At 44.1% G+C, this 20,473-nt stretch overlaps 1 non-coding gene across 1 annotated transcript; it reads left to right on the top strand.

Moving 5' to 3' along the window:
• The first annotated feature begins 19,345 nt into the window (after positions 1 to 19,345).
• LOC117368750 lies at positions 19,346 to 19,473 on the top strand. Its single transcript, XR_004541000.1, has one exon. It is a non-coding gene; the product is annotated as a U6atac minor spliceosomal RNA (small nuclear RNA).
• The last annotated feature ends 1,000 nt before the right edge of the window (positions 19,474 to 20,473 follow it).

Here is a 20,473-nt window from a genome sequence, read left to right as displayed (position 1 = left end):
GTGCTGAAGATCTTCTTCGTCATCGCTGGGTTGAGAGACCACTCGTAGGGATCTAGCTGGCAGCTTAGGCTGTCTGCCAGGTCGTTCTGCTCCCCCGGGAGGTAAGTTGCCTGGATGGGGCATTGAATGGAGTTGGCGAACTCCCATATGCGGCAAGCTTCCTTTCAGAGCGAGGCTGACCCTGTCCCTCTCTGCTTGTTGATGTAGTACATGGCCACCTGGTTTTCTGTTTAGATGAGGACTGTCCTGCCTATCACCCATTGTTTGAAGGTTTCAAGAGCATTCCCTATGGCCCTGAGCTCCAGTAGGTTGATATGGAGTGAGGACGCCTGGGCAGACCATGTTTCCCCTGTGCGAAGATGGAGAAGGTGTGCCCCCCATCCATGTGTGGAGGCATCCGTGGTGACCACCAGCTGGTGAGGTGATGATCTGAATTGTTTTCCCTTCACTAAGTTATCTCGGGCCATAAAGCAGCATCTGGAACTGGAGCGCAGAAATTCATGCACTGAGCATTGCGCCCTCAAAGGTATTTTTCCCTGTGGAATCCAGGGTTTTTCAGGTCCTTCCCTGGCGGGGCGTTGGAGGGGGGTGTCGTGCTGTCCTGTTTCTCTTGAGCTCTGATGCTACCGAAATGTCCTTGTGTGGCAGCTGCAGGTTGTCAAACCCCTGGGCCGAAAACATAGAAACATAGAGTATGACTGCAGAAAAGGGCCGACGGCACAACAAATCTGCCCACTCAGGAGGTTCTTGTGGACTGGAATCACCACCGCCTGCCTGAAGTAGTCCAGGCATTGTAGTAATCTGTCTTGGGTACTGGTGGTCCACCCACGTGGATCTTGAGAAGGGCTGTGAGTTTCTGGAGGAACTTGGGGTAAGTCCTCGTTTGTGGGTTTTTTTTTTTTTTTTTTTAATAGTTATTTATTTATTTTTGTGGGTGGTGACTAGTGGCGTGGCTGGAGGCTGGTTTGCTGCTTGTTCCTCCGTTACTTGGGTGCATGGTATGCCGCTGGAACACGCCATGCTGTTGTGCGTGGCTTTCTCTAAAGGGGGGCATTGGGAGTGTAGCCCGCTGAGAGAGGAGCTGGGTCAGCAGGAGGATTAACTGCTGCTGCTGGTCCAACTCTGGTGGTTCGCAGGTTCATGTGCTGCTCTTCTTGACTGGTTGGGTAGCTCCATGTACCCCGCCGACATTCTCTGTCCTTCTTGAGAAGGGGGGGTGAGCCTGCAGAGAGGGGGAAGATGCACCCCTTCATCTGTGTCAATGTTCCTGGCTGCGTTTCCCGCTGTGCCTGGAGGCAGAGGAAGAGGAGTGGTGATGATGCCTCCTGTGTGGGCTTCTCCTGCTGTGCTGCCTATTGTATATTAAACTGTACAGCGCTGCATATGCCTTTCAGCGCTATAGAAATAATAAGTAGTAGCAGTGTCCCTCCTGCTGGCTGTGAACTGTGGAAAGCACTCTCTGCCTAGGTTCCTGAAGAAACAGCTCCTGAGGCTGAGGAGTTTCAAGCCCCCACCTTTGGGGAGGCATGGTCTGACATGCCACATCACTGATGACATCAGCACCCACACTCTGTGAAGAGTTCCCCGGGACTGCCCCTGTTACCAGGGAGGAAGGGAGAGTCTGTGCTGCAATTGGTTGCCAGCGGTTTCCATCATGGCTGGTTGTTGAGGCAGGGAGGAGGGACACTTCTGGGATTGGTTGCCAACTGCCCTGCACATGGCTGAGCTCCGGAGCTTAATGGAGTTCTCAGAGAGGGGAGAAGTAGTGAAAGGCAGACTCCTGGTGCTGCAAAGGTTCTTCCCAATATGAGGGTCCTCCCAGGGGGGATTTTCAGGGAGGTGGGAGAAGTCTGCAGGTCCCCAAGAGCGAAAGAAGCATCGAGTTTCTTTTTCTTCTTCAGATTGGGAGCTGGGAGGGGCAGAGCCCTCGTGGCTGCAGGAGATTATCTGAAGTTTCCCAAAGCATGCAGAAGGGGAAACTGCTGTCGACTACATACAGGGACTTACCTTGATCGGCTGCATGCAGGGACTTAGGGCAGAGCCAGGGCATCCTGAAGGCTCCTTACCCCTGCCAATTTTACATACCCCATTGCTGCCTTACGATCAGGCTGGCTTGTGCAGGCTGATTCTTAGGCTTCACTCCTTTCCATGGAGTTTCTCAGTGCCCTCTTCCTCAGCTAGAGTGCTCACGAAACCAGGTGGGCACAATTCCAGGAGGGCTGGTTCGGCTTACATGGTTGCAGATACAGGCAGGCACAATGTAAGCAGGGGGGGGTTCAGCTTGCGTGCTCACGAAGACATGTGCGCACAATGCAAGCAGCACAGATCCTCGTGCTCTGGATCCAATCAGCGGACACACAATTCATGAGGATCCAGTGCATTCATCCTTCTCCTGCATCCCAGTCATTTCTTTTGATGATTCAGGCATCTTCAAGTGATGAGTAGAAAAGTTGTAATGGAGAGCTGTAGAAAATCCGATCGATGGGAATGGGCAGAGACTAAAGACTGGGGATTAGGGGGAAGCAGGGGGAAATGGGTAGTGCTCGAGCATGCCCAGTGAGTCCCGGGCACTGCACGTACTCAGAGAAAAAAAAAAATCTCTCTGAGCTATTGGAGAGCTTATCCGCAAATTGGGAGCTGTTGGGACAACACCCATATGTGGCTGACTCATCCTGCTTGTCCTAGGAGAATATAAAGTCCGCCTGGTATTATCCTAGGTTCCAAATGCTGAAGTTGCCATCCAAGCTCACTCCAACCTATCCAACCATCCTGTTTGCAGGAAATCTACCATAAAGTCTGCACAGTAAGATCCTCATGTTCCAAGTTAGTGGAGTTCCCATTGATGACCTCCCCAGCCCATCCTACACCAAATCACCACATATGGGACAAAGACTGTGTAAGTCTGCCCAGTACTTACCTTAGTTCTTTAATTTACACCCTTTGTTTTCTAATTAGAGATCCTCTGTTTATTCCTCACCTTTTTGAATTCCATCACCGTTTTTGTCTCCACCACTTCCCTCGGGAGGGCAGTCAAGGCATTTACCACCCTCTCCGTGAAAAATAATTTCCTAACATTGCTTCTGATTGTGGGTATCCTGAAAACTGGACTGTCTGTGTGTTTTCTGAGGACTGGGTTGAGAGCACCTGCCCTAACATCATCACTGCAGTAAAGCATGGCAGTGGCTACTTTATGTTGAAGGAATATTTTGCAGCAGCGGCAGCGGCAGCAAAGGCTTGTGAAGACTGAAGGAAAAATGGGTGGTAAAGAGGCATCCCTTCTGCTGATTTTGCCATATGTTTTGGGGGGGTTCTCCTGCCGCAGCCACTCAGCTGATCAAAGCAGGAGTATTCCCCCCCCCCCAATTAGCTGAACCGGCAGGCCTCCCCAAAGCCGCGGTTTTGGGGAGGCCTGCCGGCTCAGTTGATCGGTGATTCCTTTGCAGCGATCAGCTCAGTGGCTGCGTCTTATTTCAGGCATCTGTCGTGGCTTAAGCTTGCCCATGGACACTTCCGGGTAAAACCATGCCCACGCCAAGCCTTGGTTGAGCTTAAGTGTCGATCCTGGAGGAAAACCTGTTCCAGTCTGCCATGGTCCTCAGACTGAAAAGACGCTTCCAGAAGGTTAGTGATCCTACACCCACAGCAAAAACAACAATGGAGTGGCTCAGCAAAAGCAAAGTGAAAAAAAAATGGAATGGCCGAGTCCAGGCCCAGACATGTATCCAGTAGAAAAGCTGTGGAAAAACTTGAACCCTGAGGTCCACAGATGCTCTCCAGTCAATGTGAAAGGAATAAGCAAAACCTGCACCTTCCCACTGTGCAAAGTTAATTTTGGTAAAAGATGCTCCACCAAGTCAAGGGTGTAAAGACAGAATAAGAAACCAAACGACGTCTTGACTTCTTGAATATTTCTATAATTGTTTCTTCATATTGAAAACATAGCATGTGTTGTTTACAGCAGTGGAAAAACTACGGTAATGCATTCTGAGCTGTATTTTTAAAGTGTTTCTCAATGTAACTCACCTTGAGCTGCTACTGAAAATAGTGTAAGCTAAATCCAAAGAGATGTGAATGACAGGCAAGGCTGTGTAGACTCTTACAAAGCACTATATATAACTCTCTCTCAACAGAAAACTATTTCTTGTTATTACTGTAAAACAGTCCAAGGTCTGGAGAGAGCTCAGATGAAAAGCATTTTATCAAATTAATACCATTACCAATGAATAGGATTCCATTAAAGTAATTAACAGTAATTGTGGGGAAACAGGAAAACTCAGGTAAAAATTAGCAAAATGGATGTGTAAAATTATGTATGCTCCTCCATCACTGCTCTCCAAACAAAAGTTAAATAGGTAGGAAAAAAAATCTAGTTAACCAAAGATTAAATTTAAAAAGTTTTGTGAGCGTGTTTATTGAACTGTAAACAATGCAGAAATGCATCTGCATACGTCCAGAAAAAGGTTTACAATTCACTAGCACATTCCAGTATAAATCACATTTCTTCTAACACACCAAAGCAACATTTTCAACTGCAGGGTGCTAATAGAATCCAGCAGGAGAAAGAAGTGTCAGTTAAGTAGCTGGCCGCTGTTTTGAGAGTGAAATGGAGCTGATCTGCTATCCTGGGGCAAAAGGAGCAATGCCAGGGCAAAGGTTAAAGAGTTCAGCAACAGGCCTGTCTAACGCATTTACAAAATGGATGGCTGGAGCCAGGAGAGGGGTGCTTGCATAACCAATGGCGCCACCTTAAGGGATGTGGGCAGTCCTGCACACAAGCACATTGAAAAAACCAAGCCCATATTGCCTCTTTTCCCATCATACTACATACAGCACAATCCCATCTAGAAGCAGGGCAGGATTAACCAACAGGCCAAGTAGGCACATACCTAGGGCCCAAAATGGTCAGGGGGGCCCGATGAAAGAGGGCATCAACATTGTTTTTTTCAAACGGCTATGGGCCCCTCCAGCATCGATTGGCAACGCGGGCTCATTTTCAAAGCACGTAGACTTACAGAGATCCAGAGGTTACTATGCCATTTTGTAAGTTTACGTGCTTTGATAATATGTCTATGTCACTTTGTAAGTCTATGTGCTTTGAAAACGAGCACCAAAATGAGCACAAGATAAGTTTGAAATGTGTCAGTGTAAATACATGGAAATCCAAGTGGTTTGCTCCTGGGATGCACTAACATTAAAAAAATACATTTTAAAAATCCAAATTAAAAGCACAAGTCAACTCCTTCTGCTAGACTCATTTCTTACTTTATTCATGTAGCAGGGTTACTTATATAGGGGCCCTTTTACTAAGAAATGGGCTTAACTTGCATCTTACACAGGCCTTTTCTGCATGCTAGGCCCATTTCTGGCAATGCTATCAAAAAAGGGATTTTTTAAAAAAATTGGATTTCTGGCTGTGCACTAACGTTAGCATTACCATGCAGAAATTTTAAAAAAGAGTGTTGCCCTAGGCAGTGGCATAGCAAGGGGGGAGGTGGGGCAGAACACCCCAGATTCCGTCTTCATGGTGAGTGCCGGTGCTGGCACCTCTCCATTCCCCTCGTGCACGTCTTGATATGTTCACCAGCACAAGCAGCATCTTCCACTTGCTGCTCTCATCAGTCTCGGCTTTCTTCTGATGTCAGTTCCTGGTCACGGGGCCAGGACGTGATGTCAGAAGGGAACTGAGACTGGCACGAGCAGCAAGTGGAAGTTACTGCTCGCACCGGCGAGCATTTCAAGAGGTGGGGGAGGGGGGTTCAAGTGGCGGGGACGAGTGGCATCGCCGTGCCACGTGCCTGGCCACCTCCCTTGCTATGCCACTCACCCCAGAAACACTTACCACCTCCTGTTTTTAAGTGTTAAATGCTCCCATGCTAAGGACGATCTAATCACTTAGCCTGGTAGTAATGTTGGTGTGCTTTAGCACATCCATGCCCATTCTCCCCCTCCCAAAAATATATAAATACCATGGGGCTTATAATTGAAAGAGAAAAATGTCCAAAAACCGGCCTAAGTCAGCACTTGGACAATCATAAACGAAAGACGTCCAAGTGCCGATAATCAAACCAGGTTTTGGACGTATTTCTAAATGACCCAGGCCTTCATAGTGCCGCTGAATGACCATAGCTAAACGGGGCATTTCAGGAGGAGTGTCGAGGGTGGGATTTGGGCAGGACGTGGGCAGGCTTAGACTTAGTCATACTGCATGTATAACCGAAAGTTATACAGCACAGCATAGACAGAACTTGGATGTTGTGACTTAGACCATGGTCTAAGTCACAAAAACCCACCTAAAGTGACCAAATAAGCACTGCAAACACATAATACAGATGCCCTACACACTACCCCAGTGATCACCGACCCCCCACCCCACCCCCATAAAAATATGAATCACACCTTGAAAACTGTGCCTCCAGAACATTATCACCTGGCAGCCTAGCATAGGAAAGCCTAGTCGTGCTGCACAGAGGCATCTTAAACTGTCTTGGGGTGTGTTAGGGACTCATGGAGAAGAGGACCCATGCCCATAAGCCCCTGTAATCACTGCATTGATATTGAAACATGTGCATCCCCTTTACACCCTCAAAACCCTTTTTTACTAGCATATAAGTGACTCTTGCAGCCATAAGTGACCATGCCTCCCCACTCCTTGCCAAACTTCATTGGCTCCCAATAATCTCCAGAATCCATTTCAAATGTTCCTGCCTGGCTTTCAAGATCATTCACGGAATCCTGCCTCCTCTTATCCCACTGTCTTTCAACTCCTCCAGTCCCGACTCCTCCAGAACTGCCCAAAGGCTTAAACTAGCCTTCCCCTCTCCACGCGGCATCCACTATTCAGGCAAACTGGGGAAATCCCTTCTCTTCAAAATCACAGGTCTTTGGAACGACCTCACCACCCCGCTGCGGAACCTGAGCTCCCTTCAGTTATTCCGCAAACAACTGAAAACCTGGCTTTTCAGCAAATTGTAGCTCTATCCTTCCCCCCTTTCTCTCCCCCCCTTCTACACATAAGTTCATGTAATCCTTTTTCTTCTTCTCTACCCACTATTTTAAGTTCTTGTAAACCGTGTCAAGCTCCATTCTCATGGAGATGATGCGGTATATAAACTTAAGGTTTAGATTAGATTAGATTAGATAAGGGCTATTGGGGTGGTAGATAAGTGGGTCTAGGGGATTCTGGAGGTGGTTTGGGGGCTCACCATGACCTATAAGGGAGCTGTAGTGAGATGAAGACATGGCACCCTTTTTGTGAAGTTCACAGCAGTACCCTGTAAGGTACCCCACTATTAAGGTGTCATGTCTGGGTGTTCAGTCCATCACTTTGCAGACCCCTCCCATGTCCAATAGGGCTTGTTCTAGGCGTTTTTGACTTGGATGAAAAGTTGGACAAAAATGCGGTATAAAGATGGACAATTTAGCGGCTTGGACGATCAGATCGGCAGGACATATAGTTAGACGATTTTTGAAATGAAAAAAAAATTGATGCATTTTTCAAGTTTCAAGTTTATTTACATTTGATATATCGCTTATAAAAAATATCTAAGCGATGTACAATTAAAAACCAGCAGATTGTGGCAATACATGTAATTCACTAAGTTAGACAATTGACAAAACAATGTGGACAAACATGATTGGGTAGGAAGGAAGGGGAAAGTTACAATTGCATTATTTGTTAGAATTTACATAGAATGGGTAATACAATAGGTATAATTAGAATGAAGCAAGAGAAAAGAAAATTAAAGACATGTCAAGTTTCAAGTTTCAAAAATGTGTCCTAAGCTATTTTTTTACTTTGGATGACTTGCGACTTGGACGAAAACAGACTTAAACGTTCCTTTTGATTATGCTCCTCCACGTGTTTAGCTATACAGATAGAAAAACTAACTCCGAATGATTTATACATCCTGCATTAGGCCACTTGAACTGTGTTGGATGTACGTTAGCACCTAACACAGCTTAGTAAAAAGGCTTTTTAGGGATTAGCTTTGAGGGTCCGAGTTTATCATAAAACCTGGTGGTTCTTAATTAGATTTCTGGTTCAACATTATTTTTGCAGGTCTATTTTATATTTCCCCCCTTTTCCTTTGCTTTCCCTGTTCAGCGGTACTGACAGCCAGAATCTGGCACCATGGACCTTCATTTGTATCTATCCATTCCCAATGTGGTAATAGGTTCCTTCTAGAACCCAGTCATGAGGCTTAAACCCAGTCACTGTCATTACTATACGGAGATCAATTCCCCTAGCATTCCTAACGCCAGCTGACCTAAAAATCAAATCCAGACCCTTTTACATAGCAATAAATATTAGGAAAAATATAGCATTGTTATGAATAATAGGATGAAAATGAGTCCTTTAAAGCATGTGAGCAGTAAAGAGTTTGTAAAGATCAAGGAATTATTAGGAAAGGGATGGTAAATAAGACCAAGAATATTATAATGCCTCTGTAGTGCTCCGTGGTTCGACCTCACCTTGAGTATTGTGTTCAAGTCTGTTCACTGTAGCTCCAAAATTATGTGGAATTAGAAAAGATTCAAAGAACAGCAACCAAAATGATAAAGGGGATGGAACTCCTCTCGTATGAGGAAAGGCTAAAGAGGTTAGGGCTCTTCTGCTTGGAAAATAGATAGCTGAAGGGAGATATGACTGAGGTCTACAAAATTCCGAATGGTGTACAATGCATAAAAGTGAATTGATTTTTTATTCTTTCAAAAATTACAAAGATTAGGGGGCACTCGAAATTACAGGAAAATACCCTTAAAACAAATAGGAAATATTTTTTTGCTCAAAGAATAAAGTTCTGGAACTTGTTGCCAGATAGCTGGGTTAGCATAGCTGGGTTTAAAAAAGGTTTGGACAAATTCCTGGAGGAAAAGTCCATAGTCTGCTATTGAGACAGACATTGCTTGCCCTGGAATTGTTAGCATGGTATTTTGTTACTACTTGAGTTTCTACCAGGTTTTTGTGACCTGGATTGTCCACTGTGGAAAGAAGATACTGGGCTAGATGAACAATTGGTCTGATCCACTATGGCATTCTTATGTTCTTATCACCCTCTGATTAGCATCCATCTTCCTTTCAGACCATCACTGGAATGCACATTTTCATTTCACTGGCTTACTAATGTGAAATAGGGCAAGTTGCTGTGTTTATCATGTGTAAAAAGAAATAGTGCATATTAAAACAAATGAATCAAGTAACCTCCCACCCCCCCAAAAAAAACAAACAAACCCAACAACAAAACCACATATACATATGTTTTGCAGTGCACACCTCTACTTTTTATGATCCTCTTGATATTTTCTAGTATTGACATTTTTTTGGCTCATTCTGTCCTGACCTGTGAGGATGTTGGCCAGATTTTCAGAAGCTAAGGAATGTATTAAGCTGGTCCAATAAAAAGTTGTACCTTTTATTATTTAAATTTTTCTTTAACTTATTTCTGTAAGATAAAAACCATAAAATGACAAACCCAACAGCACCCTCTGGTGGTACATGGATTCAGTGTAGTGAAAATTTCACACCAGAACACTTCTGTGTATTCCTGCCCCACTCAAAACTTAATTTCCATGTTTTTAGAGAGATCACTGAGCCTCATGTTCAGATCCACAGTCTATTTATTGCTTATAACCAACTATTCAATTATCCTCTCAATTTAAATTATTATACATGTCGAGTAAAAACACAAGAAACTCTTGCATGTTTATATACCCCAAAAGCTTGCCATTTCAAGAGTTCTTTGGATAAGACACTTGCTTTCCAAGCAGGAAAAATGAATTCTTGGAAGAGTCCTTTGATTATTCAAAACAAGTCTTATTATCTATTTAGAAAATTGATGAAAGCCTACTTGTTTGAAAGATTTGTACGCTGATCTTATTGTATTTTACTGATTTTGTATTTTTATCACTGAATTGTCACAGTCTACTGGTTGGGCAGTATACAAAAAATAAATTATTATTATCATCATGGCCATAATGAAATTGTGACATGCATTTCCATCACCCTACTTCTAATACTGTGGGAATGGCACTATGGTCCTCCAGTAACAAGAGAAGAGATGGTAGCAGGTATTGTTCAGATTTCGAAGATTTTCATCTTAAGAGCTAGAGCTAACCTGAAGTATCAGGTTGCACTTTTGACAAAAGCAGGTGGCACCTTATAGACCAGTGCCTCTCAAACTTTCTCAAGCCGGGACACACTAAAGGTAGTGGCCATGGCTCGAGGCACCCAGAAGTGCACAGACATTACCGTGACATCACACGCATGTGTGACATCATCATGTTGACATCCATGCATGTGCAGAGGCCCTCCAGACAGACCCTGAAATGCCAGTAGACGTGCCAGCAGGAAAGTCTAACAAATATCAACTGAGTACCCCCATCCACAGACCTCCCAAGCTCCACCCTAGACCCACCCAAGCTCTTCCCAAATCCCGCCCCCTTTACTAACTGTAATGCAATTTTTTCCCATTCATTTTTCATATTCACACAATACACACCGCAGATATAACTTTCCTCCCCTCTCACCCATCCCCTTGTTCAGTATCTTTTTATCCCTCCCATCCCACTGTGCAGAACCCTTGCAGCCTATATCACTCCCATCCCTTGTGCAGCTTATATCCCTCCTTTCCTCCTGAGCATTTTTAAATCCCTCCCATCCCCCCCCCCCCACAGCCACAGCACACTCCTCCTCTCCATGCTGACCCTTTCATCTCTCCCACCCATCCGAACCCCAACCACGAGACTGAAATACAGTACTTTACAACAAACCGCATCGTCGGCAGCACAGGCCCCATCGCAGCTTTCTCACGCCCGGGCGTTCCTCTGCTACGTTGCAGATGACATCATCAGCAATGCGGCAGAAGAATGCCCAGGCTTGAGAAAGCCGCAATGGGGCCTGTGCTGCCAATGATGCGGTTTGCTATAAGGTACTGTATTTGAGTCTCACGGTCAGGGTTCAGATGGGTGGGAGAGATGGAAGGGTTGCGGGGAGAGCTTATTTTTGGGGGTAGGGCTTACATTAAGACCTGGGAAACATGGTATGTTTCCAGTGCCTTCTTATCCATTGACTGTTTTTCTCCGTCTTCACTTTCTGCCTTGCATCCATCTTTGTTTCCACTATGGCAGGGACAAAGTAACCAAGGAGTCAGAAAAAATGTAGCTAAAGAAAAGAGCTGACTCTGTATATTAACACACCTCAAGAGCAGAAACTGCTATGCAAAAATATTTGCTCAGAGAAATGTAACTCTAAAGAGGGAGAGGAAACCCCCTCTTGGACGAAAGAGTTTTATCTTCCAATCATTGCTTAATAAATGCAAAAGCAATTGCACAGAGAGGTTTCATCTTAAGAACGACACTTTTTTGGAATTGTCTTATGGTTGTTACCCTTTTCAGCTTTGATCAGACGGGGTCTCCTGAAGCAGATACTGAAACGGGGCCGCGTCGGGACCCTGATAAGTATCTTTACTTTTCAACCTCATGACTGTAAAGTGTCCAGTGTCAACCTAAATGCAAGAATTGAAGTCGTTTGAAAGTTTTTGAAAGCATACAGCAATATTAAGAGATTTATTCAGTTCAGTTTTTTCACTTATTTGCACCCTTGAGTGGGAATTGCTTTTGCATTTATTAAGCAATGATTGGAAGATAAAACTCTTTCGTCCAAGAGGGGGTTTCCTCTCCCTCTTTAGAGTTACATTTCTCTGAGCAAATATTTTTGCATAGCAGTTTCTGCTCTTGAGGTGTGTTAATATACAGAGTTGCATCCATCTTTGGCATTAAGTTAATATTCAATTTTTCAATTTGTCTGCTTTCTTCTCAAAATCTACTTTTCCATGTCTTACCTTCCCTTCCTATCTCTCTCTCTCTCTTTCCCTCCCTATTTCCATGGTCTTACATCTCTCTCCTTCCCCCTCTCCCCCCCCCCCCAGTGTTCTGACATCTCTCTCCTTCCTTTCCCCCTTCTACTACTAATATTATTATTTCTATAACATTACCAGACTCCCCTCCTTCCCTTCCATTCCATTCCCTGGTCTGATATCTCTCCCTTCCTTTAGTCATCTCCCCCCCCCCAGTGTAACAGTGGGTACAAGAGGATCGATTTTTTTACTCCATTAAAAATTACAAAGACTAGGGGACACTCAATGAAGTTATAGGGAAATACTTTTAAATCCAATAGAAAGAAATATTTTTTCACTCAGAATTAAGCTCTGGAATGTATTACCAGAGGTTGTGTTAAGAGTAGTTAAAGTAGCTGTTTTTAAGACAGGTTTGGACAAGTTCCTGGAGGAAAAGTCCATAGTCAGTTATAGAGACAGACATGGGGGAAGCCACTGCTTGCCCTGGACCAGGGGTAGGCAATTCCGGTCCTTGAGAGCCGGAGCCAGGTCAGGTTTTCAGGAAATCCACAATAAATATGCATGAGATAGATTTGCATCTCAAGGAAGCAGTGCATGCAAATCCATCTCATACATATTAATTGTGGATATCCTGAAAACCTGACCTGGCTCCGGCTCTCGAAGACCAGAATTGCCTAACCCTGTCCTGAACCAACATGATTTGAGGGTGGGTGTTTATGAGCAACTTGAAAAACTGAAGGTGGACAAAGCGATGGGACCAGACGGGATCCATCCCAGGATACTAAGGGAGCTCCGAGAGGTTCTGGCGAGTCCTATTAAAGACTTGTTCAACAAATCTCTGGAGACGGGAGCGATTCCTGGGGATTGGAGGAGAGCGGATGAGGTCCATATTCATAAAAGTGGTCACAGGGTTGAAGCAGGAAACTACAGGCCGGTGAGCCTCACTTCAGTTGTTGGAAAAATAATGGAAGTGTTGCTGAAAGAAAGGATAGTGTACTTCCTTGAATCTAATGGGTTACAGGATCTGAGGCAACATGGCTTTACAAAAGGTAAATTGTGCCAAACGAACCTGATTGAATTTTTTGATTGGGTGACCAGAGAGCTGGATCGAGGACATATGCTAGATGTAATTTACTTGGATTTCAGCAAAGCCTTTGATACAGTTCCTCATAGGAGGCTGTTGAACAAACTTGAAGGGCTGAAGTTAGGACCCAAAGTGGTGAACTGGGTCAGAAACTGGCTGTCGGACAGACGCCAGAGGGTGGTGGTTAATGGAAGTCGCTCGAAGGAAGGAAAGGTGACTAGTGGAGTCCCTCAGGGTTCGGTGCTGGGGGCAATCCTGTTCAATATGTTTGTGAGTGACATTGCTGAAGGGTTACAAGGAAAAGTGTGCCTTTTTGCAGATGATACCAAGATTTGTAACAGAGTAGACACCGAAGAGGGAGTGGAAAATATGAAAAAGGATCTGCAAAAGTTAGAGGAATGGTATAATGCCTGGCAACTAAAATTCAATGCAAAGAAATGCAGAGTAATGCATTTGGGGATTAATTATAGGAAGGAACCGTATATGCTGGGAGGAGAGAAGCTGATATGCATGGACGGGGAGAGGGACCTTGGGGTTATAGTGTCCGAAGATCTAAAGGCAAAAAAACAGTGTGACAAGGCAGTGGCTGCTGCCAGAAGGATGCTGGGCTGTATAAAGAGAGGCGTAGTCAGTAGAAGGAAGAAGGTTTTGATGCCCCTGTACAGGTCATTGGTGAGGCCCCACTTGGAGTATTGTGTTCAGTTTTGGAGACCGTATCTGGCAAAAGACGTAAGACTTGAGGCGGTCCAGAGGAGGGCGACGAAAATGATAGGAGGCTTGCGCCAGAAGACGTATGAGGAGAGACTGGAAGCCCTGAATATGTATACCCGAGAGACAGGGGAGATATGATTCAGACGTTCAAATACTTGAAGGGTATTAACGTAGAACAAAATCTTTTCCAGAGAAAGGAAAATGGTAAAACCAGAGGACATAATTTGAGGTTGAGGGGTGGTAGATTCAGGGGCAATGTTAGGAAATTCTACTTTACGGAGGGTAGTGGATGCCTGGAATGCGCTCTCGAGAGAGGTGGTGGAGAGTAAAACTGTGACTGAGTTCAAAGAAGCGTGGGATGAACACAGAAGATTTAGAATCAGAAAATAATATTAAATATTGAACTAGGTCAGTTACTGGGCAGACTTGCACGGTCTGTGTCTGTGTATGGCCGTTTGGTGGAGGATGGGCAGGGGAGGGCTTCAATGGCTGGGAGGGTGTAGATGGGCTGGAGTAAGTCTTAACAGAGATTTCGGCAGTTGGAGCCCAAGCACAGTACCGGGTAAAGCTTTGGATTCTTGCCCAGAAATAGCTAAGAAGAAAAGATTTAAATTGAATCAGGTTGGGCAGACTGGATGGACCATTCGGGTCTTTATCTGCCATCATCTACTATGTTACTATGTTAATAATAAAATGACCAGAGAACAAAAGATAGAAAAAATAATTTTATTTTCTATTTTGTGATTACACTATGTCAAATTAAAATATGTACCTGCCAGAGCTGGTGTTAGGCAGCAAGCGTGGGCTAGGACCTAAGAGAGGAAAAGTCTTTATTTTCTATTTTGTGATTATACCTCAGCACCTGCATGTGGTTGGAGAGGTTATAACCCTAAGTAATGTTACTATTTTAACACTGAATGTTAAACTGTAACTCATTTTGAGCCCTCTGGGGAGGATGGGATATACACTTCCACCTCCCGATTTGCGGTTTTAGGACTCGAGATTTCGATTATTCGCAATTTCCAAAAACCGGAATCACCCCTGCCTCCTGGACTTCCCCGGACCTTACCTGGTGGTCTAGCGGTCTTTCGGGGTAGGAGTGATCTTTCTACGCTCCTGCCCCGTGCAGATCACTCGTACAAAATGGCTGCCATGAGTTCCCATCAGTCTCGAGAGACTACAGGAACTCATGGCAACCATTTTGTATGAGTGATCTGCATGAGGCAGGAGCATAAGATCGCTCCTACCCTGAAAGACCACTAGACCACCAGGTAAGGTCCGGGATGCCGGGGGGGGGGGGGGGAAGGCAGGAGGGAGGTGGGGGTGGGTCAGAGCCAAAAGTTATTTGCAAATTTTCAATATTCATGGGCCAGCTCTGCCGCTAACTCCCACGAATATTGAGGGAGTGTAAAACTAAATAAATAAATTACTAAAAATATTTTTTTCTATGGGGGGAGGTGTCACATACCCTAGGTATGCCATTGTTCCTACCCAAGTGGATTTGCAATTTGTGTACCTGATTTAAAACACCTTGAACTTGTGTATCTGGAAAAAACTACCCCACCCCTTTTGCAAAACCACACTAGCGTTTTTAGCATTGGACACAGCAGTAAGAGCTCTCCAATCAGTGCTAAAAATGCTAGTACAGTTTTGTAAAAAAAAAAAAAAAAAGGGGGGGTAAGTAAACTTATGATCAGTCTCACATTAGGTAATACCTATATAGGAATCCATGTCTAGAGTATTATGCTAGCTTAATAACTGAGAAATGTCTATTAACCACATACAGTAATATTTTTGTCACAAAGCTAAATAAGACTATAACAGAAACAAAAGAATAAACCCTTTCTTCACAGTCTCTTAATTCCATAGGTGCAACTTGGATGTAGGGAGAGGGCAATGCCACAAAAATGTTGCAGATGCTAATGCCGAATTGGCCCCCCTTCCTCAACTACTAATATGACTTAGATATAGTTTACTTAAGTGTCTTGGGAGAGGGCAGAGTAACTAGGCTTACCGTAATCCCTGTACATCAGTGGTCTTAAACTTGTGGCATACCAGGTACTATTTTGAGGCCCTCAGTGTGTTAAGATTGTTCAGGAACGTTGCCCACCTCACTGCTGTAACCTCACACAAGTGCTTTCCTGTGTCTGTACGCGATTGTGAGGTGGAGTGGAGAGGACAATCGCATAGACACAGGAAAGCGCTTGTGTGAGGTTACAGCAGTGAGGTGGGCAATGTTCCAAAACGTAAGGTAACCATTGGAGGTAGTGCAGCTTGTGTGTGTACACGTAATCCGGTAAACTCTTGCAAAATTCAGCACCTCTCCTGCTTGAAGTAAGATGGCGGCTGTGTCCGGTGCTGGAGGAGGTGAGAGCTGAAGGCGGTTGCGGACGCGACCACCGGACACTTAAAGCAAAAGTTTTCCAGGCACAAGTCGGATATTGATTCTCTCCTCTACAAAAAAGCCTAGAGGACTACACCAAAATCTTGTCTCTTTCAGTTGATACTTTAAAGATTAGAATCTAAATCACAATTTTACATGAGGTAAAACTCTTTATCTATATATATAAAATCAGAGGTATGTATGTGTGTATGTATGTATGTGTGTGTGTGTGTATGTGCCGCGATCACGCAAAAACGGCTTGACCGATTTGAACGAAACTTGGTATGCAGATCCCTCACTACCTGGGGTGATATGTTCTGGGGGTCTCGCGGCCCACCTGCACACATGGGCGGAGCTACAAACAGAACATCAGATTTCACCCATTCATGTCAATGGAACAAATGTAAAAAGCTGCCATTCTCTCATTAATTCAAAAACGGCTTGACCGATTTGAACGAAACTTGGTATGCAGATCCCTCACTACCTGGGGTGATATGTTCTGGGGGTCTCGCGGCCCACCTGCACACGTGGGCGGAGCTACAAACAGAAAATCTGATTTCACCCATTCATGTCAATGGAAAAAATGTAAACAGCTGCCATTCTCACAGTAAATCAAAAACGGCTTGACCGATTTGAACGAAACTTGGTATGCTGATCCCTAACTACCTGGGGTGATATGTTCTGGGGGTCTCTTCACCCAAGAATTTATATGTTCTTGCTCCTGGAGGTGAAACTAAAAATGTTGTTTATAATCAAGTTTTGTGTTAGTTGTATTGTATTCATTTTGTCAAATATTTCACATTATAATTTGAATATTGTACTTTTTATAAAGCTGTAAAAAAATAATTTCATTCACCACTATAAAGTATCTTTATTTGAATCCATTTACAGTGTTACTGCTATAATTAAATACCCGTGCAACGCCGGGGCATCAGCTAGTAGTTTATAAATCTTTCCTTAATTGCTTCTGATAATTTCAGCTATACACAGTGCAACATGTAGAAAGTGAAAAACTATCTAAACTTCACTTTCTGAATGTTGCACTGCTTTCAGCTGAAATTATCAGAAGCAATTAAGGAAAGATTTATAAACTATAACAAGTTTTACCTCTACAAAGTTGTCATTTCTTTAATAAGACTATTTTTTTCTGCAGCCCGCCAAGCACCTACAAATCCAAAATGTGGTCCTGCAAAGGGTTTGAGTTTGAGACAGCTGCTGTACATCATTAAGGCATAGTGCTTTTCCAGGCTTATATATAGGAAAGTAAATGTGGAGTTTGGGATGTGTATATATAACTCACATCCACAAGCAAAGAGGGCGGTTTCTAAGTCATTTACCCAGGTCAATGGACTATTTCACTGTTCTTCAACTGCCGGTCCACGGGAAATTTCTGCCAGTCCGCGGAGGGCCGGCAAGATTGCTGCTGCTGCTGAAAAACCCGACAGGAAATCTTCTTTCCGACATCAATTCTGACGTCGGAGAGGACGTTCTAGGCCAGCCAATCACTGCCTGGCTGGCCCAGAACGTTCTCTCCGACATCAGAATTGACGTCGGAAAGAAGATTTCCTGTCGGGTTTAGCAGCAGCAGCAGGGCGGTAAGAGCAGGGAGGGAAGGAGGTAGTCAGGCAAGCAGGATGGCTTTGGCCAGGGAGGGAGGGAGGGAGAGAGGTAGACAGGCAGACAGGCTGGCTTTGGGGGTGGGGGTGGGACAAAGTGTGGAAGGCAGTGAGAGGGACATAGGAAGGAGGCACTGGGGGCACTAAAGACAGGAAGGAGGCACAAGGGGCACTAAAGACATAGGAAGGGGCACTAAGGACATGGGAAGGATGCACGGGGGCACTAAGGACATGGGAATGAGGCACTGGGAGCACTAAAGGCATGGGAAGGAGGCACTGGGGCACTAAAGGCATGGGAAGGAGGCACTGGGGGCACTAAAGACATAGGAAGGGGCACTAAGGACTTGGGAAGGAAGCACAGGGGGCACTAAAGACATGGGAAGGAAAGAGGGAGGGAATAGAAAGGAACAATTGTTGGGCCTGAGTGAAGAAAGAAAGAAATGAAAGGATACACAGACAGAAGGAAACGCAACCAGAGACTCATGAAATCACCAGACAGCAAAGGTAGGAAAAATGATTTTATTTTCAATTTAGTGATCAAAACATGTCAGTTTTGAGAATTTATATCTGCTGTCTATATTTTGCACTATATTTGTCTATTTTTCTTTAGTTACTGAGGTAACCGAGTTCGCAGAGATGGGGCGGAAACGGGGTTTTTTAATTTTAGTCCTGGTAGTGTGCCGGTCCACAAAATAATTATTTTATTTCTGCCGGTCCACGGGTGTAAAAAGGTTGAAAAACACTGGACTATTTGAAAAATGCCCTCTCTTCCTGCAAGTTAGTATGCAATGATGGTTCTTTCAGTTTCTACTGTTTTGTTTTCCCTAAAGCTTCTGCCCTAGTCCACCCTGTAGTTTTGCCTTAAGCCAGACTTATTAGTAAGTCACAAAGGAGACACAGCATCTAATACCACAAAACTCCAGGAAGACATCGAGTGTGGTTTCCTGAAAACTCAAGACTTAAAAAACTACTTCTCAGTTACTTAAAAGGCATAGAAGGCGCATTATTTTAGCTTTCACATTTCCCTTCTCTAGAAAAACAGGCCAGTGAGAGCTTCTGAGCCCCACTCACTATATTATAATCCTCATCCCTTCTAATCTTCTCATTTTGGTAGGGCCCACCCTTGTGCTTTCCAACGTTTGCCTTTATTTAACAGCAAAAACAAACCTATATGCACAAAGAACACGAACACCCAGCTTTCATTACTTTCCTCAAAACTTCCAGTCAGCAGCAACTCTCTAACCTCCAAACTCCACATCCGAGGAGGCTATGCCCCTGAAGCTTGGAACATGCTAAAAGCACCAGAATGAGGCTTGGAAAATAGATGATCAGACACTAGTGGAGCACCAGAATGAGGCTTGGAACATGGTCAGATAGACTAGTGGAGTACCAGAATGAGGCTTGGAATACTCCTGCAAGAAAGAATCCGTCCTTACCCTTCTGTCACGTCCTCATTCGCGATTGGTTAAGAGAACATGCATAAATTAAATGTTACCGCACTGTACCGATTTTATCGTTTTTGATGCAGTAATTACAATACAGTAGCATGGAAATTTGAGCGAGAAGAAATGTAAATACAAATACTTAAAGAAAACTTTAAATATTTAAAGAAAACTTAAATATAATAAACTCACCATGATGAAAAAGCTACCTTTTAATCAGGCTTTAAATAGCAAGCAGATATGCACAGCTACTTGTGTTGTATGAAAGGAGAGAAGGTTAGCACTCCCCTTGATAAGGATGGAAGAGGTCCCTGTGACCTATACAACACGCATATGGTTAAGGCATTGCTACCTACTTCGTGGCATCTAACCAAGTTTTTTTTGCTTCAGTCTTCGCTTGCAATTTTATCTGCCTTCTTTCATAACTGACTTGGGCAAACTATTTCACATGGATGGGGGAAAGGTATAAATAATTTTGAAAAAAAAATGTTTTTATTTGCTCAACTTTATAAGCCATTTTATAAGCCAATTATCAAATATGAACAATCTTTATAGTTAGTACCCATATCTGTTGTAATCATTTCCATCGTAATTCCTAATCACTTATTTGTCGTGTTCATATCTTAATTAGATTGTAAACTCTGCCAAGAAGGGACTCTCTTATGTGTTTAGTGTACAGCCTGCATGCATACTCTGTTAGCGCTATAGAAATGATAAGTACGGTAGTAGTAACATAAGCAGCCCCTGCAGCAAGGGAGAGGTTCCAGTTAAAGTAAAAACTCTCCTTGTATTCTGCTCTTAACTTCTGCAAGAATTGACTGCTGTTCATGAACCCTTTTTAGATCATTCATGAGGCCTTCCTTTTAACTTTGTGCTGGTACCAATGCACACTTACTATATATGATAGTGTGGCCAAAACACTCATATAACTTGGCTTCCTTCCACATACATTATGATAGGCATTATGTTTTCTCTACCAGGTTTAACAAGGAATAACAGCATGGAGATTGGGGAGTGTGACTCATTAAACAATTTCAAGCTCATGTATATGCAGCTATGTTTGTTTCATTTTATTATTTTTAAACCAATAGAAAGCTTACTCCAGTCTAACACTCTCAAACCCTCAAGTTTGAGACGCACACAACTAACCACCCCTTCTTCAACAAAGCCACGCAGTAACGGCCCCAAAGCCCATAGAGATTTAAGGCTCCTTTTTGAAGGTGCACTAGCGTTTTTATCGCATGCCCTAGCTGAAAATCTACCGTCTGCTCAAAAGGAGGCGGGCGGTAGCGGCTAGCGTGCAGGGCAATTTAGCGTGTGCTATTCCGCACGTTAAGGCCCTAGCGCACCTTCGTAAACGGAGCCCTTAGAGGGCTTCAGGG

Source organism: Geotrypetes seraphini, chromosome 10, assembly GCF_902459505.1.
Source record: "Geotrypetes seraphini chromosome 10, aGeoSer1.1, whole genome shotgun sequence".
Classification (NCBI taxonomy): domain Eukaryota; kingdom Metazoa; phylum Chordata; class Amphibia; order Gymnophiona; family Dermophiidae; genus Geotrypetes; species Geotrypetes seraphini.
Note: the sequence above shows the minus strand (reverse complement) of the source record. Positions and strands in the feature narration are given on the sequence as shown.